The sequence below is a fragment of the Nycticebus coucang genome, chromosome 1 (assembly GCF_027406575.1).
Source record: "Nycticebus coucang isolate mNycCou1 chromosome 1, mNycCou1.pri, whole genome shotgun sequence".
In the NCBI taxonomy this organism is placed as follows: Eukaryota; Metazoa; Chordata; class Mammalia; order Primates; family Lorisidae; genus Nycticebus; species Nycticebus coucang.
Window position 1 is genome coordinate 130,490,921 of NC_069780.1, and position 25,472 is coordinate 130,516,392.

Genomic DNA, 25,472 nt, shown 5'->3' on the forward strand with positions numbered 1-25,472 from the left:
ACACAATTGCTCTACTAGGTATATAGCCAGATGAACAAAAATCATTTTACAACACAGATATTTACACCAGAATGTTTATGATAGCCCAGTTCATAATTGCCAAGTCATGGAAGCAGCCCAAGTACCCACTGACTCATGAATGGATTAACCAATTGTGGTACATGTATACCATGGAATATTATGCAGCCATAAAAAGATGGAGATTAAAAAAAAAAAAACTATTGTTGCAAGCAAACTGTCCTTTTATCCCCGGTCACAACCATTGTCACTAAGCTAACCCTAGGAACCTGGACATTCTCCCACCTCAAATCATCTTCCCTGGTCAAGGAAGGCATAGACCTATTACTATTTTCTGTTCTAAAAGTTGTTTAGTCGTAGAGCTAGACCTTAGCTCCAACTTGTCTTGTCATTTTTGATCCTTCCAGAAGGCCTAAAAGGCCTTAGGCCAATATAACTAACCCAAGTAACAGGGTGTATGCAGATTAGGCTCCGCTAGGTCAGTCCAGGCTATATATCTCACCTTGAGCTATAGTTAAGGCAATTCATATGTCAATCTCAAATTTCACTCTTTCTTTGGCTCCTGCAATTGGCCTATCGTCTTTCCTGGCAACGCCTGCCCAATAAACTAGTTGCTCTTTCTTCTGTAGAACCAGAGAACTCTGTATCTATCTTTATCATCTATGGAAATTCTTATCCTATATTGGTGATTCAAGAAGGTTTTGCCAAAAGCAGGACCTTGGGTGTAAGTGATAAGGAGTGTGGGTACCCGTAGTTTATTTGGGTGGTGTTCCCAGCAAACCAGAGTGAGAAAGGGGAGAATGGGAAAGATAGAGAAGGAAAGACAATAAAAGAAGAATTACAAAGGTTACAACTGTGGGTGAGGGAGGCTTAATGCCAGTGGGATCTGCTGAGGAACCATGTAGAACGTTCCTTAGAATTGTCCTGTGAAGCATGAGGAAGCAGGGGCATTTATCCACCAACTCTTGTCCCTCTTTAGTTCAGATTTTCCCCCTCAGGGGTATAAATCTCTCTCTCTTACACACAGAAATCGAGTAGCTTCAGGGAAAGCCCTAAAAAAGAAAAGCTAAGGAACTAGTAATGAGAAGCCATTCATGTGCACCAGTACTGACCACCTACCACAGCTGCAGCCAAGGTCGGAGGTGGCCAAAGAAATGTGTTGTGCACAAACAGTGCTGCTACACCTCCTGACATATCTCTGTCCCCATTTAGACCATACACATATACCTCTGGGGCTCACACCTCATGTTCACATCTTTGATACCCAGCATAGTATCTGATATAATGTAGAAGCTGATTTATTATTATATGAGTGGATGATGGATGGATAGATGGATAGAACAATGCAGTTAAGACTAAAGACATTTCTTTCACCTTAGGTTTGCACTCACCTAATGACTTTTCTAACCTCTTTTCACAACTTGCTCTGTTAATAATAGTTTTGGGGTTTTTTTGAGACAGAGTCTCACTTTGTTGTCCTCAGTAGAATGTTGTGGCATCATTATAGCTCACAGCAACCTCAAACTCTTCAGCTCAACTGGTGCTCCTGCCTCAGCCTCCTGAGCAGTTGGGACTACAGGCACCTCCACAATGCCCAGCTAGTTTTTCTATTTTTTAGTAGAGAGGGGGTCTCATGCTTGTTGAGGCTGGTGTTGATAGTAGTTTTTAACCATCAGTTCTGAATTTTGGTTATATAATGCTCTATTTTATCATAGCATATTACATTTTCTTAAAAGATGTTTAAGGAAAATAAAATTTCTGTACAAAATATTAAATTACATAGCCAGGTGTTGTGGCAGGCGCCTGTAGTCCCAGCTACTTGGGAGGCTGAGGCAAGAGAATCGCTTAAGCCCAAGACTTTGAGGTTGCTGTGAGCTATGATACTACGGCACTCTACCAGGGTGATATAGTGAGACTCTGTTTCAAAAAAAAAAAAATCAAATTATGGGTGGCACCTGTGGCTCAAGGAGTAGGGCGCTGGTCCCATATACCAGAGATGGTGGGTTCAAATCTAGCCTCGGCCAAAAACCGAAAAAAAAAAAAAAATCAAATTACAACACACTTTGTAACTTACTTTTCACCACAAATGGCACTGAAAGATCAGTGATCACAAAATAAAAGCAGAAAACATCAATTTTGGGGGGCAAGTTCGAAGAAATTAATCACATTTTCACAAGGGTATCAGACCAGTTTTCTGATTAAATTGTAATTTGGTATGCAAATGAATTTGAAAAATAAACTCAATGGAGATTTAGTGATGTTAGGTTTTAAAAATTAATGTTAACAGGAAAATAATCAAGTTCAATAATTTCTAAATGAACGGAGTAAGAGTCCAGAACATTTACTCGAGCTAAGAAGTCGAGAACTGAGCCAAGTCTAAACTCGTCAAGGTAGACAGCAGACAGGCTCACCAGAGCGGAACTTGAAGAGGGCCGAGGAACATCATGGGGCAGGGGACAGTGAAAAGCTGTCAGCCAGCCTTTAGGGCGGCTCTAGCCTTCAGACCCCTGAGGACTGGAAACTCTTCCTTTATTCCCTCCAACAACATGCCTGGTAGGGAAAAGAACTTGGTGGCAGAGAGGGAATGGAGAGGCCTGTTCTGTGGACAGGGGCTGACGTCTGAGAGGGAAGACAGTTCTGAACACACTGTTCCATGCTTCACTCAGACTGCCTTCCCGTCCAGGCCTCAGAAGCTCATGCCAAAGACCTAGGGAGAGAAAAGCCTTCATAGAGGGAAAGATAAATAAAGAATTTTGAAACACACTGAGGAACTGAGAACAGATAGCTCTGCCTCACGTGAGTGAAGAATTACCTCACTCCAGCCAGGTGCAGTGGTTCACACCTGTAATCCCAGAACTCTGGGAGGCTGAGGTGGGCAGATTGCTTGAGCTCATGAGTTCAAGACCAGCCTGAGCAAAAGCAAGACCTCCGTCTCTACTAAAAATAGAAAAACTGAGGCAACGGGATCACTTGAGCTGAGTTGGAGGTTGCTATGAGCTATGACACCATGACACTCTACCCAGGGCGACAGCTTGAGACTCTGTCTCAAAATAATAATAATAATAATGATAGTAATAATAATAATTACCTCACTTCATAATGAATAACTTTGCCAATATTACAGACTGGAGAGAAGGGACTAGGTTGAGCAGCAGGGCTGAGGGGAGAGGCCATATCAGGTGCTTGAGGTGGAAGAAGAGGGTGGTCAAATTAGATAGAACATTCAGAAGAAAGTCATATCCAGAGGAGAAGGTGAAGCACCCGGCTACCAGGGAGGGGGCAGAGCCGAGATTACAATAGCACAGTAGGGCACGGTGACTAGAGTTAACAACAATTTATTGTATATATCAAAATAACTAGAAGAAAAGATTTCACATATTTCCAATATGAAGAAATGATAAAGGTTTACAGGGATGGATATCCTAATGACCATGATTCGATCATTATACATTGTAAGCATGTTATCAAAATATCACATGTACCCTATAAATAGGTACAATTATGATGTATTAAAGAACATGAAAAAGAAGAGGAAAACCACACTTCCTGCTTTCTGGGTAGCAGAATCCTAAAAGGCTTCCTTTAATCTCTAACCGTGTGACTACCCATCACGAGCCAAAGCACACCAGCTGAGACAAGTTTCACTGACTCACTAAACAATATGGGGTTTGTTTCTTTCTCAAGTGCAAAGTTTCTGGGAACCTGATTCCATTAAACACACATATAAGACTGTATTAGTCACAGTGCTCCAGAGAGACAGAACCGATGGGATATACAGATGCATGAAAAAGGATTTATTAGGAGAACCGGCTCACATGATCACAGAGGCTGAGAAGTCCCACAGCAGACGGTCTGCAAGCTGGAAAACCAGAGAAGCTGGTAGTGTGGCTCAGTCTGAGTCAGAAGGCCCAAGAACCAGGGAAGCTGACGACAGCATTCTCAGACCAAGAGACCCAGGAGCCGACTGGTCAAAGTTCCAGAGTCCAGCAGGTGAAGAACCTGGAGCTCTCCAAGGGCAGGAGGAGAGGGTGCTGCACTCCAGAAGAGACAGAAAGACAGAGACAGAGAGAGAGAAAGAGGAAGAAGTCACCTTTCCTTCTCCTTTGTGTTACTTCTGGGCCTTCAGCCAATCAATGGCAGATGTCCACACTGAGAGGGGATCTTCGAGGGGCAGTCTATAGAATCACTTGCCAATTTCTTCGCAAATTACCCTCAGTAGGCATACCCAGAAACAATGCTTCACCAGGTATCTAGACATCTTTCCATCCAGTGAGGCTGACACCTAAAATTAACTGTCACAAAGACCTAGTATTAAATATTTGTTAGCATTTGTCATGATAGAAAAAATTATATTAAAAAATTATATTAAAAAATTTTTCAAACTAGGTCCTAGGTTTGGCTCCCATAACAGTGGTTAGGGCACCAGCCACATACACCAAGGCTGGTGGGTTTGAATCCAGCCCAGGCCTGCTAAACAACAATGACAACTGCAACCAAAACCAGCTGGGCATTGTGGCAGGCGCCTGTAGTCTCAGCTACTTGGGAGGCTGAGGCAAGAGAATCGCTTAAGCCCAAGAGTTTGAGGTTCCTGTGAGCTGTGATGCCACTGCACTCTACTGAGGGCAATGTAATGAGACTCTGTCTCAAAAAAAATAAATAAATAAAAGAAAGGTCCTGGATTACTTTATCAGCTTGCATAAATTTGACAAAAGTATTTTCTGTCTTTTTTTTTTTTTGAGACAGAGCCTCAAGCTCTCAGTGATGCCACTGCACTCTACTGAGGGCAATGTAATGAGACTCTGTCTCAAAAAAAATAAATAAATAAAAGAAAGGTCCTGGATTACTTTATCAGCTTGCATAAATTTGACAAAAGTATTTTCTGTCTTTTTTTTTTTTTTGAGACAGAGCCTCAAGCTGTCGCCCTGGGTAGAGTGCTGTGACATCACAGCTCACAGCAACTTCCAACTCCTGGGCTTAAGCGATTCTCTTGCCTCAGCTTCCCAAGTAGCTGGGACTACAGGTACCCACCACAAGGCCTAGCCATTTTTTTGGTTATAGTTGTCATTGTTGTTTGGCAGGCCTGGGCTCGATTTGAATCTTCTAGCTCTGGGGTATGTGGCTGGGACGTTAGCCGCTTGAGCTACAGGTGCCGAGCCAGAGAAAAAAGATTTTCAAATAACATTCTGTTGTATTACTCCAAAAACAAACAAAAACATTATTTCAGAAAAATATAGAAAACTGGCTTGGCGCCTATAGCTCAGAAGCTAGGGTACCAGCCACATACACCAGAGCTGGTGGGTTCAAACCCAGCCCGGGCCTGCCAAACAACAATGACAACTACAAGAACAAAAACAACAAAAATAGCCGGGCATTGTGGCAGGTGCCTGTAGTCCCAGCTACTTGGGAGGCTGAGGCAAGAGAATCACTTAAGCCCAAGAGTTTGAGGTTGCTGTGAGCTGTGATACCACAGCACTCTACCGAGGGTGACAAAGTGAAGCTCTGTCTCCAAAAAAAAAAAAAAAAATATATATATATATAACTATGATTGAGTGGTTAGATCAATAATACAAAATCTATACATGGATTATTATATAACTATTAAAATGATATTTTAAAATAATGTGTAATAACATGAACAAATAATTACAATAGTGAGTGGAAAAAGGTAGGATCTATAGTATAAAAAGTAAGGGTACAACTTCACCTTAAAAACGTAAAAGTAGAAAATAAGATAAGTCAATAGACTATTTTATCTACTTGAATTTCTTTTTATTTATTTACCATCCATTATTTTTACAACTGAAAAATAAGTTCAGGAGAAAGAATATGATTTGGTTTTGACTTAATTGGTATAAAGCCCCCCAAATCTAAAGATTTGGGTCCCACAGTGGAAAAAATTGACTTTATGCTTTGATTCAAATAATTCTGGTCCTTAGCTTGTAAATCACCTTTTTACTCCTGCATGGTTTGGAACAGACAGGTGAAAGTTTAGAGAATGGTGTACCTGGCAGTTACCTTGCTTAAAGGAAGCCCTCAGTAAAAGTTTATTGATGATATGTTAACTCAATACTATTGGCTCTTTTCAAAAACAAAACAAAATCAGAGCTTTAAATTCAACCCTAGCAAGCAATTTATTTATTTATTTATTTGTTTTTTATAAATTTGTGTATTTTCTTTCTTTCTTTCTTTTTTTTTTTTTGTAGAGACAGAGTCTCACTGTACCACCCTCAGGTAGAGTGCCGTGGCGTTACACGGCTCACAGCAACCTCTAACTCCTGGGCTTACGTGATTCTCTTGCCTCAGCCTCCCGAGCAGCAGGGACTACAGGTGTCCACCACAACGCCCGGCTATTTTTTTTGTTGCAGTTTGGCCAGGGCTGGGTTTGAACCCGCCACCCTCAGCATATGGGGCCGGCGCCCTACTCACTGAGCCACAGGCACCGCCCTAAGCAATTTATTTTTGATTGACAGGTACAGAATGCTTCTGGAAGGTAATCTATGTCATAATTAATAGGACTGTCTTTGTTTAAACTGGAAACTGGCAGAGCCAGAGAGACCAACCAAGTGATTTAGGATGGGGGCTTTGTGTACTCACTCCGTCAACTAGGATGACAGAATGAAACTTCAACTAAAAACTGTGGACATCAAAGCTCAAGTGAACTTCCTGGTGATAATACCCCATCTGTTTTGTCATACAATGATGCCACAAGGTCAATGGATCTTTCTCCACGGCAGAGGGAAATAAAACACATTTGGAACTCTCCCAGACAATGTTCTATTTGTCTCTTCCTTTGGACAATTTTAATTTGTATCACTTCCCTATAATAAACTATAACCATCAGTATAATAACTTTCAGTAAGTTCTGTTATTCCTTTTAGCAAATTATCAAACCTTAGTCTGGTTTTGGGAATCTCCCAAACCTGCAGTTTGTGTTGGAATGGGAACAGTCTTGGAGACTGTGGCCTTAAACTTTGCAGTTTGACTAATTCTGGCACACTGATAATATGGAAACAAATAGATGTGACCAAATTTGGCCCTCAGGCCATAGTTTGCCAACCCCTATTCTAGCTTGTTAAAATAGCTGTAGAGCATTCAATACACAAATAATTTGTTGTGATCATGTGAAATTCATAATTAGACCCAAACAAATTGCAATATTCTACTAATCAAAATAGAAGTGGCAATTATTAAAATTTGCAGATTTTTTAATATATATGCAGTAACTTCCCTGCAACATTTTTATGACAAAGCTGATAATGAACACACAAAAAACATATACCTTTTTTTAGTATGTACACTCACCTCTTTGTTCATCTCCAATTAGATTCATAAAATGTTTGTGCTTTTGAAGACCTACAGTGCTTTGTAAATCAAGTTAAGTTTCCCACAGTACTACTGTAGTAAGCAAAAAATTCTCTCAGCATGAATTTAGGAATACTAAGCAGCAATCATAGCTGGCATGCCAAAAAAAAATCACAGATAATATACTAGATTATTAATAATCTGGAGTGTTCTAGAATTTTTCCTAGGAAACAGAAGAAATTTGTACCTTTGGCCCATTAAAAAAAAGACTCCAAACAATATCTACAACATCCATTGTCTTAGTGGCCAGAGAATCCCTCCAATCTTATCAAAGAGATTACAGGAAAAAATTACATAGGAAGAAGGCTGCCTTCATTTTAAATCTGGTTTTCTTTTTTTCTTTTTTTTTTTTGTAGAGACAGAGTCTTACTTTATGGCCCTCGGTAGAGTGCCGTGGCGTCACACAGCTCACAGCAACCTCCAACTCCTGGGCTTAGGTGATTCTCCTGCCTCAGACTCCCGAGTAGCTGGGACTACAGGTGCCCGCCACAACGCCTGGCTATTTTTTTGTTGTTGTTGTTGTTGCAGTTTGGCCGGGGCTGGGTTTGAACCCGCCACCCTCGGTATATGGGGCCGGCGCCCTGCTCACTGAGCCACAGGCGCCGCCCGAATCTGGTTTTCTTTTAGTATTACAAAGCTCAATTTTCTGTTCTTGTCTATTCTTTCTCAATATAAGACATTTTTGAGACAATAATAATGTCATTATTTTATTATAAGCTATTAACCATAGGTAATTTATTCCTTCAGTTGAATTTTCTGTGGTAGTTATAAAGTATCACAAGCTACTACGATTTAAATGCCACGTGATCCTGACTGGCCTGAATGACTCTTTCTATGTGACTGACTGACTGGAACTGAAATACTAGTGGCTAGATAGTGAGTCCCATTCACAATATCAGAATATCTCCCTCCCCTTAACCCATTTCTTCCCACTTTGAACACTGTGGAGAAGGCATCTCACCTTGGCAATAGCATCCTCTTGCCCTTCAGCTATTGCCTGGAATGTGACAAACACCCTCTGCTCTGCCATGATACCCACTCTATTTTCTGACAACTACCACCAAGTTGACTTCAGGGAAGAAGGCGATGGGGGAAACTCACACTCACAGGTCCTTTTCTTATTTCCTCACAACTTAGATAACACTGGACTTAAATTTTAACTTTAAATTGTTAAAGAGGAATTAAAACAAAAAAGAAGAAAAAATATATAAAATGGGAATTTAGATATTTGTCCTGGAGTCAGTTAGCCAATGCCTTTCACTGAGGATCACTGCTCCTCCCCTGCCCTTTTCTGTTTAAACCCCTAGTATGTCACCAGTAACCTAAGCCATCTTCCCTTCCACAGGCATGTATTTCTAGGACATTCTCCTTAGCCAGGCAGTTCCCACTGCTACCAACCATGAAAGATGATGAAGTCCTCCCTTTCCCTCATCCAAGGCCTTCGTCAGTTCTTCCTCTAGAAAATTGACAATTTTCTCTCTCTCTTTTTTTTTTTTTTTTGCAGTTTTTGGCTGGGGCTGGGTTTGAACCCACCACCTCTGGCATTTGGGGCCGGCGCCCTACACCTTTTAGCCACAGGCACTGCCCTCTTTTTTCTCTTTTTAAGACAGCGTCTCACTGTATGCCCTTGGTAGAGTGTTGTGGTATCATAGCTCACAGCAACCTCCATCTCCTCTTGGGCTCAAGCAATCCTCTTGCCTCGCCTCCCAAGTAGCTGGAACTACAGGCACCCACCACAATGCCTGGCTATTTTTAGAGACAGGGTCTCACTCTTGCTCAGGCTGGTCTCAAACCTGTGAGCTCAGGCAATCCACTGACCTCAGCCTCCCAGAGCGCTAGGATTACAGGTGTGAGCCACCGTACCTAGCCTGATCCTACCGTCTTCTTCAAGAGAGATTTCCCCACCTCCATTCCCGGGGATACTTTGGTCCCATAACCTATACAAACTAAACCCAGCAGTTGACAGTACATTTCCCTAACTCAGGCTCCTTCGGGTATAAATGGTGTTGAAAGTGAGACAATAGCCATCCAGGCTATAGCAGGCTGCCACAATCCAGTACAGTTTCATTTGACCGTCTTTCTTTCAGTACGTAGGGAGGAAGAAATGAGACGTGGGGTGTCCTCTCTGGCATGAGTCTACTCTCATGATTTCCTGTGAGGAAATCACTGAATAAAAACAAATTCATCTCTCAAAAACAATTCTTTCTGAGTTAGTAGAAAGATTTCTTTCCCCCATTGTATGGTGGCCTTATTCTAAAAAGACATAATACAATGCACATTGCTAGGTAAAATTTAACAACTCAATCAGAAATATCTACTTTGGACCAGGCTCAGAGGCTCATGCCTGTAATCCTAGGACTCTGGGAGGCTGAGGCAGGAAGACCCCTTGAGCTCAGGAGTTGAGACCAAGCCTGAGCAAGAATGAGATTCCTCTCCTACACCCCACCCATCTTCTTGTAAAAGTAGAAAAAAAAAGCCAGTTATTGTGGCAGACACCAGTAGTCCCAGCTACTTGGGGGGCTGAGGCCGAAAGATGGCTTAATCCCAGGAGTTTGAGGTTACTGAGAGCTATGATGACACTGAGGCACTCTGACCTGGGCAACAGAGTGAGACTCGGTCTCAAAAATTAAGAAATTAAAATAAAAAAAAAAAGAAACATCTGCTTTTGGTTCAGGGAATCCATAAAAACAATGGCCAAGTACTTGTTTATAACAACGTGATTTTTAAAGTTCACCAAAGTAGCCACATGGAGAACAAACAAGAGATTGAATGCAAGCTCAAATACAAATTCCAGCTTCTGTGAATGCAGAAACTCCTTACCACCAAATAGGTTTCAAGTTTCAACAGTTTTCCTGAGGCAACAATTACACTGGTGTGTGGTTTATCTTCCTGTCTAGTCTTGGTGGGTTGAATTCTTTTGTGGTTTAGTTGACCAGAGGATCAGTTAGTCCTGTGGGGGAATAAACATCATGCTTCCAAGGACAGTCACAGATTCTTTTTTGTGTGTGTGATTTTTTGGCCGGGGCTGGGTTTGAACCCGCCACCTCCGGCATGTGGGACTGGCGCCCTACTCCTTGAGCCACAGGCACCGCCCGATAGTCACGGATTCTTAACACATCAGAGGAAACGCTGAGAGCAAGACATTTTCCTGGCAAGCCTAGAGAAATCTTGTAACTTGGAGGCAAGCCCCAAGGAACTCAGTATTCTGGAATGAGATAAGATCGGTTACTCGATAGTGAGCAGGTGTTAAACCTTACACATCTTATGGTACTTTATTGTGGGACCTGTGGAGAAAGGTGTTTCCTTTTTGTGGCCTTTAAACACGTAGCTCCTGTATGTTATTACTTAGCACTCTTCACACCTGTTATCCCCTCCATAAATAGGCACTGCAAAAATTGTTCCGGGCTCTCCTGCATCTCCAGTGAGCCTCGCCTCTTGTAAGCTTGTACTTTCAATCTGCGTCCTGGGCTCCGACCTAGTCCCACAGAGAATCAATCCAAAGTCCAGAAACCCTAGTTACGGCGAGTAGCATGTTTGTATTTTCTATTTCAAAATGTACGTCTTTTTTTCCTGACAATATTCTATTTAATTAATTCTGCGGTAGAAATACTCATAATATACCTCCACTGTAGAGATAGCTGAAAATATAGGCACATGGATATTGTATGGATTACTCAACGTGTATGTGTGCGTGAAGCAGGAATGTTATCAAGCACAAACTACTGACTATTAAGCATTATATTAGGAGAAAAATTATAGTAGTGTAGATTATGTAAAGCCCTAGATGTGGGCTAGTTTGTCTGTGAAAGAACAACTTTGACCATAATATGTCTATTTTGTCAGTCTTTATAAAGAACCATTGCCAAGACAAAAACCATAAAAACATAATTTCTTAAAAAGCACATGTTTTTCTCTTTTCTAATACATTAATGTTTACAAATGTTATGAAATAACTTTTTAAAAATTTTACAGTTGGGTGGTGCCTGTGGCTCAGGGAGTAGGGCGCCTGCCCCATATACCGAGAGTGGTGGGTTCATACCCAGCTCCGGCCAAACTGCAACAAAAAGTAGCCCGGCATAGTGGTGGGCACCTGTGGTCCCAGCTACTCGGGAGACTGAGGCAAGAGAGTCTCCTAAGCCCAAGAGCTGGAGGTTGCTGTGAGCTGTGACACCATGGCACTCTACCGAGGGCAACAAAGTGAGACTCTGTCTCTTAAAAAAAAAAAAAATAAAATAAAATAAAAAATAAAAATAAAAATTTTACAATTGCTTTTCCACATTCTTGAGATGTATGCTTTGGAGTTAAAAAAAAATTATTGTTTGGGATTCATTGAGGGTACAAAGAATTAGGTTACACTCATTGCATTTGTTGGATAAAGTCCCTCTTATACTTGTGTCCTGCCCCCAAGAGGTGTGTCATACACTGTGACCACGCCATCATCCTCAATCCTCCCCTCTCCCGGCTCCCTCATTCCCTTACCCTACACCTTGTATTAGCTCATCTACTGTCCTCATATGAGAATTGAGCATTGGATTCTTGCTTTTTCATTCTTGCGATGCTTTACTAAGAAGAATGTGTTCCACCTCCATCCAGATTAATACAAAAGATGTGAAGTCTCCATCTTTTTAATGGCTGAATAGTATTCCATGGAATACATATACCACAGCTTATTAATCCATTCCTCTGTTGGTGGGCATTTAGGTTATTTCCACATTTTGGCAATTGTAAACTGAGCTATGATAAACAGTCTAGTGCAGTGGTTCTCAACCTATGGGTTGCGACCCCTTTGTAAAAACGAAAATACATCCTGCATATCAGATATTTACATTATGATTCATAACAGTAGCAAAATTACAGTTATGAAGTAGCAATGAAAATAATTTTATGGTTGGGGGTCACCACAACATGAGAAACTGTATTAAAGGGTCACGGCATTAGGAGGCATTAGGAAGATTGAAAACCACTGGTCTGGTGCAAATATCCTTATGATAGAATGATTTTTTTTCTTCTGGGTAGATGCTTAATAATGGGATTATAGGATCAAATGGGAGGTCTAATTGGAGTTCTTTGAAGATTCTCCATATTTCCTTCCAAAAAGACTATATTAGTTTGCAGTCCCACCAGCAGTGTAAAAGTGTTCCCTTCTCTACGCATCGACACCAGTAGGTGCAGCATTGAGACTTTGTGATGTGGGCCATTCTCACTGGGGTGAGGTGATATCTCAGGGTAGTTTTTCTTTTTTTTTTTTTTTTTGAGACAGAGTCTCACTATGTCACCCTTGGTAGAGTGCCATGGTGTCCCAGCTCACAGCAACCTCAAACTCTTGGGCTTAAGTGATTCTCTTCCCTCAGCATCTGAAGTAGTTGGGACTACAGGAACCCAGCACAACGCCCAGCTATTTTTTGTTGCAGTTGTCATGGTTGGTTAGCAGGCTCAGGCTGGGTTTGAAATCACCAGCCTTGGTGTATGTGACTGGCACCCTAACCACTGTGCTATGGGCACTAAGCCTCAGGGGAGTTCTGATTTGCATTTCTTTGATGATTAGAGAAGATGAGCATTTTCTCCTATGTTTGTTAGCTATTCATCTGTCTTCTTTAGAGAAGGTTCTATTCATATCTCTTGCCCAGTGATACATGGGATTGTTGGATCTTTCTTTGTTGATTAATTTGAGTTCTCTGTAGATCCTAGCTATCAAGCTTTTGTCCAATTCATAATATGTAAATATCTTTTCCCATTCTGAAGGTTGTATATTTGCTTTGGTTGTTGTTTCCTTAGCTGTACAGAAGCTTTCTGTACAGCTTAATAAATTAAGTCTCATTTGTTTATTTTTGTTGTTGTTGCAATTGCTGTGGAAGTCTTCTTCATAAAATCTTTCCCCAGGCTAATATCTTCAAGTGTTTTCCCCACACTTTCTTCAAGGATTTCATGCTTTAGGTTTAATCTTTTATCTGTCTTGAGTCAATTTTTGTAAGAGGTGAGAGCTGCAGGTGTCCAGTTTCAGTATTTTACATGTGGTTATCCAGTTCTCCCAACACCATTTATTGAATAGGAATTCTTTTCCCCAGTGTATGCTCTTGTTTGGTTTGTCAAAAATCAAGTGGCTATAAGAGATTAGGTTCATCTCATGGTTTTCTATTCAGTTCCAAATGTCAATGACTCTATTTTTGTGCAAATACCATGCTGTTTTGATCACAATGGACTTGTATTATAGCCAAAAGTCTAGTATGGTGATACCCCCAGGTTTGCTTTTATTACTAAAAATTGCCCTGGCTATACAAGGTTTCTTCTAGTTACATACAAAGTGAAGAATTAATTTTTCCAAATCTTGAAAGTATGAAGATGGTATTTAATGGGGATTGCATTGAATCTGTAGATTGCTTTGGGAAATATAGACATTTTAACAATGTTGATTCTTCCCAGCCATGAACATGTTATGTTCTTTCATTTGTTAGTATCTTCTGCTATTTCTTTTCTTAGGGTTTCATAGTTTTCTTTATACAGGTCCTTCGGCTCTTTTGTTACGTATATTCCTAGGTATTTCATTCTCTTTGAAGCTACTATGAATGGAATTGTGTACATGTAGCTTCTCATATTGGCTGTTACTAGCATATACAAAGGCTACTGATTTATGGACATTGATTAGATATCCTGAGACACTGCTGCATTTTTTGATCACTTCCATAAGTCTTGTGGTTGAGTCTTTGGGGTTCTCTAAGATCATATCATTGGCAAAAGTGAGAGTTTGACTTCCTCTGCCCCCATTTGGATGCCCTTTATTTCCTTCTCTAGCCTGATTGTATAGGGTAGAACTTCCAGCTCTATGTTGAATAGTAGTGGTGATAGAGGACAACCTTGTCTGATTCCAGTTCTAAGAAGAAAAGCTTTCAGTTTTCCTCCATTCAGGATAATATTAGCTGTGGGTTTGTCATACATAGCTTCAATCAGATTAAGAAATGTGGCACCTACATCTATATTCTTAAGTGTTCTAATTATAAAAGGAATATTGAATTTTATTGAATGCTTTTGAATATTGAATTTTATTGAATGCATCTATTGAGAGGATCGTATGGTCTTTGTTTTTGCTTCTATTAACATGATGAATTACATTTATGGACTGGCATATGTTAAACCAGCCTGGGATCCCTGGGATGAAACCTACTTGATCATGATGAATGATATTTTTAATGTGTAACTGTAATCTACTGGGTAAGATTTTATTGAGAATTTTTGCATCTATATTCAGTAGTGAAATTGGTCTAAAGTTCTCCTTTTTAGTTAGGTCTTTTCCTGGTTTTGTATCAGGGTGATGTGTAGCAGCCTATATAGCCTATGGCTAGGAGGAGTGAGAGTGATAGAAATACCTGTATAGCTCAATAATGGAACACCTTGGTGGAAAGGGCATGGAGAGGGATTTAGCTCTCCTAACAAGCATGAGAGCTTGCAAGATGAGAGCAGTGGTGAATTGGCAGTCTCTACACCTGTGGTGTTGAGAGGCACAAGATCAGCCTTATATTAGGCTGGAGGAGAAGGCAGTCAGGAGTATGCACATTCTATCACAGACTCGCTTACTCTGACTCTGTCTCCTCTTCTGCCTGCAGAACGCAAACACAGTGTCTCTCTGCTGAAGATTACCAAGCTCTGCTAAAGACTAAAATCTATCTTTCTAAGAAGACTGCTTCTCTCTCTCTAAGACACACTCTCTCTCCAGCTAAAGTAGATAGCCTTCATGCACCTAACAGACCTGAGCAAGGTAACTTAGCAGTCCGTGTCCAGAACCTAGTTAAGCCAGGCCCAAGACCTGGCCAGTCCTGGGCCCTGACAAGTGGTGTCAGGAATGAGATGTGACAGTGATGTTTGCTTCATAGAACATGTTGGGGTAGATTCTTTCCTTCTCATTTTTTTGAAATACTTTCTGCACCATGGGTATAAGCTCTTCTTTGAAGGTTTGATAGAGTGCTGGTATGAAGTCATCTGGACCAGGCCATTTTCGGGGGGAGATTTTTTTATTGTTTCTTCAATCTCAGTTCTTAAAATCAGTCTGTTCAAGAGACCTCTTTCTTCTTAGTTAAGTTTAGGGAGAGGGTGTGATTCTAGGTATTGATCCATTTCCTCCACATTGTTGAATTTCTGGGCGTAGAGTTTCTTGTAGTACTCAGAGATGATCTCTTGTATCTCTGTGGCATCTGTTGTTATTTTCTCTTTATCATTTTTGATTGAGGTTATTAGAGATTTTTCTTTTCTGTTTCTAGTTAATATGGCCAAAGGTTTATCATCAATTTTATATATTTTTTTGAATAATCAACTTTTTGTTTCATTCATTTTCTGAATGATTCTTTTTTTTTTTTCCAATTTCATTAATCTCTGATTTCATTTTGGTTATTTCTTTTCTTCTTTCCAAATTGGGTTTGGAATTAGATTGTTCTAATTTTTCAGATTTCATAAGATGGTTCATTAATGTGCTGTCTTTCTGTTTTTCAAATATAGGCATCTAATGTGATAAATTTCCCTCTTAAGACTGCTTTTGCTGTATCTCACAGGTTTTGATAGCTTATGTCTTCATTGTTGTTATGTTTGAGGAATTTAACAATTTCCTCTTTTATCTCTTCTTGACCCCAACTATCATTCAGCATAACATTTTTTAATTTCCAAGCCTTTGTGGGGGATGAACATTTTTGTTGGAGTAGAGTTCCACCTTTATTGCCTTGTGGTCTGTGAGGATACAAGGTATAATTTCTGTTCTTTAATTTGTATCCTAGGATGTGGTCTATTTTGGAGTATGTACCATGGGAAGAAGAGAATAATGTATATTCTTTAGCTTTGGCATTATGTGTTCTGTATATGTCAATTAATCCCATTTGTTCTAGGGTCACATTTAAGTCCTTTGTATCTTTGTTGAGTTTCTGTTTAGAGGATTTTTCCAGTTTTCTCAGAGGGGTGTTAAAGTCCCTAGATATTATGGTGTTATCAAATATCATATTGCTCAGACCCATTAAGGTCTATTTCATAAATCTGGGAGCATTTAAGTCGGGTACATAAATATTTAAAATTGAAATGTCTTCTAGTAGTATTGTTCCTTTGACAAGTATGAAGTGTTCATATTTGTCTTTCTTAAATTTAGTTGCTTTAAATTAGCTTATATCTGAAAATAAGATTGCAACCCCTCCTTTCTTCTGATTTCCATTTGTTTGAAATTCTGTTTTCCATCCTTTAACCCTGAGTCTTGACTTGTCCTTCAAAGCTAGGTATGTCTCCTGGAGACAGCATATTGATAGCTTATCCTTTTGTACCTAATCAGCCAGCCTGTGCTTCTTCAGTGGGGAATTCAGTCCATTGACATTTATTGAGAGAATTGATAAGTGTGGTGAAGTTCTATTCATCTTATTTTGTGAAAGTTCATTGTGTAGTTTTCCCTTTTGTGCCATTGTGGAAGCTAAGTTTTGACCAAGGCAGATGACCATGTTATTCTGGCTTGGAAGGTTTCAGTTGAAAAGTCTGCTGTTATCCTAATGGCTCTGCCTCTGCAGGTCAGTTCGTCCTTACTCCTGGCTGCTTGCAGAATTTTTTCTTTCATCTTGACTTTGGACAGGTTCATTACAATGTGTCTTAGAGAAGCTCTATTTGAGTTGAGATGAGGGGTTTGATATCCATCTGAAAGGAGTGTGTCAGGGCCTTTAGTAAAACTTGGGACATTTTCATTTATGGTAGTCTCCAAGTAGGGCTTCCATTCCTTTGGGAAAATCTTCCCCTTCAGGAATCTCTATTATTCATATGTTTAAATGCTTCATTGAGTATTGTAGTTCTCTAAGCAGCCGTTCTGCTTTCTCTCTCTTCTTTTCTGCCTCTTTGACTATGTGGACTAACTTGAAAACGTTATCCTCTAGCTCTAAAGTTCTTTCTTCTGGCTCAGCACCTGTGGCTCAAGCAGCTAAAGCACCAGCCACATACTCCTGAGCTGGCAGGTTTGAATCCATCCCAGGGCCCACCAAACAACAATGACGAATGCAACAACAACAACAAAAAAAATAGCCAGACATTGTGGCAGGCACCTGTAGTCCCAGCTACTTGGGAGGCAGAGGCAGGAGACTCGCTGGAGGTTGCTGTTAGCTGTGATACCATGGCACTCTACCCAGGGTGACAGCTCGAGGCTCTGTCTAAAAATAAATAAATAAATAAATAAAAAATAAAGTTCTTTTTTCTGCATGGTCTAACCTATTTGTGGTACTTTGTATTGCATCTTTATATTGCCTGATTGTCTACTTCATTTACTTAAGTGTCATCATATCCTTTCTATATTCTACATATCTCTCATCAACTTTTTGTTCTGTCTTTCCATTTTCTCATCCATTCATTTTATTGTCTTTATCATCCATATTTTAAATTCCCTTAGTGTCAAGTCCATTAATTCTTTATAGGTGGAGTCTTCTGCAGTAGCCTTGTGGTCCCTTGGGGGGGAATTCATCTTGCCTGAATTTTTCTGTTGGTTCCTACTCATGCATCCTTTATTCTTATTTACCTCCTTGTTCTCCTTTTTCCTTCTCACTTCCTCCTTTGCTTCAAATTATCTTGTCTCAGAGCTTAGGTCTTAAACTGGCCTTAGGCTGAGGAAAACCAAACTGTTCCCAGGGGCCAAACAGGAGTCTGTGGTCTTGATGACAATATGTTGCAGTATGTTGCTGGGACAACAGGTGGTGCTGTGGGGATTTTTAGGAGACAGCACAGCCAGCAACCTCTGTGGTCCTTTTTCCTAATTTAGCTGCCTTTGGTGAGCACCTGATTGTTTCTTCAGCATGCAGACCCTGCTGGGTTTGGATCTTAAAGCTCACAAAAATCCTTCATGGGCAGGTTTCACAGTGCCCCCTGACTCCAGTTCCTGTGGGGTGCGGGAGTCCCCCAGCCTTTCCCAAGAGTGGAGTTCTGATCCCAGCAGGCAGAATTAAGATGACCATTATTTAGGACCCTGCTAAGACCTTCTCTGTACCTTCCTACAATGGCAGTCTCCTGGCTCTGAGACCTTTTCAGTATGGCTGCCTTGCCAGCCACCAAACCTATGGCAAATCTACTCAAACCAATATTCTAATTTGGTTGCTGTATACTGTTCCACCCACTCTTCTAAGCTTTCCACTCAATGTGCAGCATCCCCCAACAACTGAACACTCTGGAAAGTCTTCCTCCCAGCTCAGAACTCTGCGGGGGACAGCTGATCCCAGCAGGTGGAAGTCACTTGCCTAATTCATCAGATTTCCAAGACTTGGATCAGGAAAGCCATATGCCAGGTCACCACCTCCTCATGTGGTCCCTGAGCTGCCACTCTGGGTAAGGTCCTGACCCAGGTATGGCTGGGTTCTCTCTTTTTCTCCAGTCATTCGAGGAAAGCTCAGCTGAACAAGCTTTCTGATCCATCATCTTGCTCCACCCACCCCCAAAATGTGTTCTAATGATAAAAGCATTTACATCTCCAGGTTTGCCTGTAAATACAGGAACAATGTCCACTGATGTTCAAATAATTTGTAATTTCCTTTTTTTTTTTTTTTTTTTTTTAGACAGAGCCTCAAGATGTCACCCTGGGTAGAGTTCCATGGCATCACAGCTCACAGCAACCTCCAACTCTTGGGTTTAAGCGATTCTCTCGCCTCAGCGTCCCAAATATCTGGGACCACATGCCCCCACCACAATGCCCAGCTATTTTTTTGTTGAAGTTGTCAGTGTTGTTTGACAGGCCTGGGCTGGATTTGAACCCGTCAGCTCTGGTCTATGTGACTGGCACCTTAGCTGCTTGAGGTACAGGCACTGAGCCTCTAATTTCCACTTTAATTTTCTTTTTTGACCCAATAGCTATTAATGAGAGTGCTTTTTTTTACTTTCAAAGTAGTTAGAATTTAGTGCCTTTTGTGATCTGAGAATGTAGCTGATACAAAGTATACCTTTTGCAATATTTTTTATTTTATTTTTGACTTACAGTGTAATCCTTTTTGGGTAAATATTTCACGTTGATGTGAATAAAAGTAAGTATCCTTTGCTTATCTGGTACATATGTTAATATATTAATTTTTAATAAGATAAAGTGTGTTACGCATGCTGCACGGGCTCAACAACACATTTGAACTGGCAGAAAAATAAATAATGGACTAGTGAATTGAAAGAATAAATCAGTAAATTGAGATTATATCATTTAATAAAGGAAAAAAGGAGAAGAAAAATAACCAGAGACCGCCAAGCATACCAACATATGCATAAAACTCTTAAAAGAAAAAAAGGAAGCAGAGAAAAATAATAGCCACAAGCTAACCAAATGTGATGAAAGACATTAATGTACACACCCAAGAAATGCAATGAACTCCAAGTGTAATAAACACAAAAAGACCAAACCTGGACATACTATAGGCAACTTGTCAAAAGACAAAGACAGAATTCTGAAAGCAGCAAGGGAAAAAATGATTCATCAAGTACAAGAGATATGCAACGACATTTACAGTTGATGTCGCATCAGAAACTATGGAGACCAGAAGACAGCTGGATGACATTTAAAGCGCTGAAAGACTGTCAATCAAGAATCTCTATTTAGTCTTTAAATCATTTAAAAAATGATAGGTTCAGATATTCCCAGATTAAAATAATACAACAGAGCAAAAAACATGAAATTTCTCATTAGTACACAAGAAACATGAAAAGGATTCCATGTTGAAACGAAAGGACATTGGATAGTAACTCAAACCACTGCCTTGGCTTCCCAGAGTGCTAGGATTACAGGCATGAGCCACTGCACCTAGCCTGTAATGCAGGATTATTAACAAATAAAATAAGAGGCATACAGTATTTTGAGTCTACACAGTCACAGGCTGAAAATATGACAGGGGTTTTAGGTATCTCAGGGCCGAGTATAAAAAAATTTGGTTTGCAAATAGAATGATAAAAATGAAATCCACCACCTATGATTTATTCTATCATAACTTTTATGGAAAATCAAAATGGAATGTTAACAGCATAGACAAAGGATATAACCAAGTGAGGAAGACCTTCTGGTGACTTCCTTCTGATCTTCTCTGGAATGTGTCAAGGAAGGTGCAAAAGGTGGAGAAATGTCCAGGGCAATGAGGCCCTGATACACACTAGGGAGAGTGATACTTTCCTTGGCCAGCAAAGCCATAGCCTGAAAACAGCTTATGCGCACACACCCAGTGATTCTGCTCTTCAGCAAGCTTAGTCACCCCTGGTCCATGTCTGGACTCTCTAGGTTATGAAATTCTTACTTCCCTACACTTTTCAATCCCTCCTATAACATAGCACCTAAGAATTTTCAATGCAGCGTCGGCACCTGTGGCTTAAGGAGTAGGGCACCAGCCCCATATACGGGAGGTGGTGAGTTCAAACCCGGCCCCAGCCAAAAAAATAAAAGAATAAATAAACTACATAATAATAATAATAAAGTTAGGTCTGCTTTAAAAAATAAAAAAAAGAATTTTCAATGCACAGCCCACCTAGGGTCTTTATCATGGCCAAGTATCAGAAAGAGAGAAAAAGGGCACATACAATGTTCTGAAATCCCTTTCCCAGCCTTTGTTTCTTTTTTTTTCTTTAATTTTCAAGTATTTTATTAGGCAATTTTTCAGACATACAACACAGTTGATAGAATTATACAGTGATCACCCATCCACCCACCACATAGCATTTCATAACTTTTTTCTTCTTCACATGTACAGAATTTGTTTGCAGAGACCAAAAGTTTTGTGCCCCTTATCACAATGATCCCAGATTCCTGTTGGGTATGTTATAAACAGAGGAGCCATTCTTTTTTTGTTGTTGTTAAGACAGAGTCTCACTATGTTGCCCTTGGTAGAGGCTATGGTGTCACAGCTCACAGCAACCTCCAACTCTTGGGCTTAAGAGATTTTCTTGCCTTAGCCTCCCAAGTAGCTGGGATACAGGTGCCCGCCACAATGCCCAGCTATTTTTTGTTGCAATTGTCATTGTTTATTTTGTTTTAGCTGGCCTGGGCCACGTTTGAACCCACCACCCATAGTGTATGTGGCTGGCGCCATAACCACTGCACTATGGACGCTGAGCCCAGAGGAGCCATTCTTCAGGCCCCTGCTCTGAGTATACCCCCAAGCCTCTATTTCTTTCACTCAGTTGCTGTTCTTTCCAGGCCCCCAACCCTGGGCCTAAGTATTCTGCACTCTCATTTGCTCTTAACAGACACAGGCAAAGAAATATATGCATCACTAATTGTTTTTATTTCTTTCTTCAACTAATAGTTACTGCAGGCAAACGATAGCTTGACAGTTAGCCAAGGCCTCTGAAATGCTAAAAAATTATACTTATAGCTGTTTCTAACGGTTTTCTAGTGCCTACTAGTAGCAAATGAGCTTTTAGTCTGGGTAAAGCAGATTGCCAAATACCCTATCTTAAGAATGTGCATGCTTTCCACGAAGTAGAGTTAGAAGATATGTGCAGCCATTGCTTGGACATGTGACTCGTGGTGCTTCAGTCTATGTCACATCACTCTGGCATTGTTACCTTTGGCTCTTTGGAAAAGTGTTAATCTACCATATGTAATGATTAGCATACTTTTTAATGTTATACCTTCCTTTCCCCAAACGTATTTATATACCACTAAATCAAACTGCGCTAAGACACTGCTTTTCCATTCGATTCTGATTCTACATAATAATTTCCCATTTGAAATAACAATTATTTTATCAAGAAGAAACAGCTGCAAACACAGCAATTCCTCTGCACTACCATTAACTGAATGTTCCCTGCTGTCAAGCCAGATGGGTAGTTTTAAGTACTGAGCTTTCCATTTAAACACGGAGGAAGCAGAGAGATGAGCAGACAGGCAGTATGCCTTGAGGCGGGCCTGCAAGGTCCAGTCCCTCTGCTCTGAGTGCCATCAATAAGTGCCCTTCCTGTCACTCCCAGCCTTTGACCCTCCCTGGTCCAGGGAAGACCTTCATGTCCCCACATCTTCAGTAAGTTCTCAGAAGCCAGTTGCATCATCTGAATTCTACTATCCACACCTACTATTCCAGAAAACTCTAGTGTTACGGAAAGTCATACAGGGTCAACATTACTAATGCACGAGAATACACATCTTCTTTCCTTCTCCCCATTAGCTAAATGAAACTGTGGAGATGTTAAATCCTGTGGATATTTTTCCACTTACCTTTCTCATGGACCTTATTAGAGAGGAGGGGTGGAAGCCTTGAGCTGCCAACACTGAGTTATGGTGGCAGTTTGGGGTTAGGAGTTGACAATGGGAAGAGGGACTTTTTAGTAGCAACAGCTTGTCTGTAAAAAACATCAAGAATGGCAGAGGTGGCTCAGCGCCCATAGCACAGTGGTTACAGTGCCAGCCACATACACCAAGGGTGGTGGATTTGAATCCAGGCCGGGCCAGCTAAACAACAAGGGCAACTGCTAGAACAAATAGCTGGGTGCCTGTAGTCCCAGCTACTTTGGAGGCTGAGGCAAGAGAATTGCTTAAGCCCAAGAGTTGGAGGTTGCTGTGAGCTGTGAAGCCCTGGCACTCTACCAAGGGCAACATAGTAAGACTCTGTAACGACAACAACAAAGAATGGCAGAGGTGTAGACAGAGGACTTTTTTCAATATGTTACTTGTGCTAAAAATTATGAGAATTGTAATTATAAAATAACGGGTAAACGTTTTGGACTGGAAGAGGATGAAGAGATGAGCTGGAGTGTGAGGACATTAATGGTCTCATCTTTCAAAGTACAAAGTCACTGATGACATATGCAATCAAAACATGGAGCTTGGGGCAGCACCTGTGGCTCAAAGGAGTAGGACGCCAACCCCATATGCCGGAGGTGGTAGGTTCGAACCCAGCCCCAGCCAAAAACTGCAAAAAAAAAATAATAATAATTAAAATAAAATAAAATAATTAAAAAAAACATGGAGCTTTTATAAAAACACAGTGAATTCAGCCTAATTACTATTATGCTTTTCTTTTTTTTGTAGAGACAGAGTCTCACTTTATGGCCCTCGGTAGAGTGCCATGGCATCTGGATTCGAACCTGCCAGCTCAGGTGTATGTGGCTGGTACCTTAGCCGCTCGAGCCACAGGCACAGAGCCCAGAAGATGGTTTTTATACACATGCATTAATAAAGTACCATGGAATAAGATAAAGCATGATTTGTCTAAAGATTAGAGTATTTAGAATTTCTTGAGTAAATAATATATCTTCAAATATTTATTTGAAGTTCAACAGTTGCTTCAGTTTCTCTTCAATTTCTCTCTCTCTCTCTTCAGACAATCTCACTCTGTCACCCAGGTTAGTGGGTGAGTATAGTGACATCATCAGAGCTGACTACAACCTCAAACTCCTGGACTCTATGGATTTCAGAATGGCCATGAAAATATAACCCCAGTAACCAAGTAAAGAATGAATAATAAATAAATAACAAAGTGTTGAACTGGTAACATGTACAAGAAATAATCTTTCCCATGCCTCAGGACTCTGTTCTATAAAAGAGAGAGAGAATGATTTCTTTCTAGATGAGGTAGCATTAGGAGGCTACAAGAGCACTACTTGATGAAATAAATTCAGGTTCTCAAGACACAAGTGTTATTATTCAAGACGGGGGTATTATTAATAGCACTCACTTTGAGATTTTTATCAAACATATGGTTCAGAATCTACTGCCTTCCATTAGTTAACATTATTATTATTTTTTTTTTACTTTTTTTGTAGAGACAGAGTCTCACTTTATTGCCCCGGGTAGAGTGCCGTGGCGTCACACAGCTCACAGCAACCTCCAACTCCTGGGCCTAGGCGATTCTCCTGCCTCAGCCTCCCGAGTAGCTGGGACTACAGGCGCCCGCCACACCACCCAGCTATTTTTTGGTTGCAGTTTGGCCGGGGCTGGGTCCGAACCTGCCACCCTCAGTATATGGGGTCGGCGCCCTGCTCACTGAGCCACAGGTGCCGCCCAACATTCTTTATTTTTGAGATATTATTTTAATATTTAGAAAACATCATGTGTACGTAAAAGGAAATAAAATAGAAAAAATCCTGTTTCCTTTATATCCTTGTCTACTCTCCTTTTTCTTTCCTTCACTCACTTGAAAAAACATTTCTCTTTTCAGGCGGTGCTGTGGCTCAGTGGGTAGGGTGCCGGCCCCATATACCCAGGGTGGCGAGTTCAAGCCCGGCCTGGCCAAACTGCAACAAAAAAAATAGCCAGGCGTTGTGGCAGGGGCCTGTAGTCCCAGCTACTTGGGAGGCTGAGGCAGGAGAGTCGCCTAAGCCCAGGAGTTGGAGGCTGCTGTGAGCTGTGTGATGCCACAGCATTCTACCCAAGGCGATGAAGTGAGACTCTGTCTCTTAAAGAAAAAAAAAAAAAAGTATTCTCTTTTCCTATTTTTCCTTCTTTCCTTTCTTCATTCCTTCCTTCCTTCTTTCTATTTTGACACAGTCTCACTTTGTTGTCCTCAGTAGAGTGCCATAGCATCATAGCTCAAAGCAACCTCAAGTTTGGGCTCAAGTGATCCTCTTGCCTCAACCTCCCAAGTAGCTGGGACTACAAGTGCCTGCTACAACACCTGGCTCATTTTTCTATTTTTGGAAAAGATGGGGTCTCACACTTACTCAGGCTGGTCTCCAACTCCTGAGCTCAGTTGATCCACCTGCCCCGGCCTCCCAGCGTGCTAGGATTACAGGTCTTTCCATTGTTTTTCTTTGCAGATTATTGCTAGCTCTTTTCAATTAATATCTTTTATTTTGTAGAGACAGAGTCTCACTTTACCGCCCTGGGTAGAGTGGCATGATGTCACAGGACTCACAGCAACCTCCATCTCTTGGGCTTCCGCGATTCTCCTGCCTCAGCCTCCCGAGCTGCTGGGACTGCAGGCGCCCGCCACAACGCCCTGTTATTTTTTGGTTGCAGTTCAGCAGGGGCTGGGTTTGAACCCACCACCCTCGGTATAATGGGGCCGGCGCCCTACTCACTGAGCCACAGGCGCCACCCCTCAATTAATATCTTTTCTGTCTTAAATAAATGTACCTTTCTAGTGACTTCCTTTTAAATATTCACCTCTGCAGAAACCTCCCTGAAAATGAACATAACTACTGAA

The 25,472-nt window shown here is 40.9% G+C and overlaps 1 pseudogene; it reads right to left on the reverse strand.

Annotated features, from left to right (window-relative positions):
• Positions 1–21,067: 21,067 nt before the first annotated feature.
• On the reverse strand, positions 21,068–21,208 carry LOC128593428 (uncharacterized; annotated as a pseudogene).
• Positions 21,209–25,472: the final 4,264 nt, after the last annotated feature.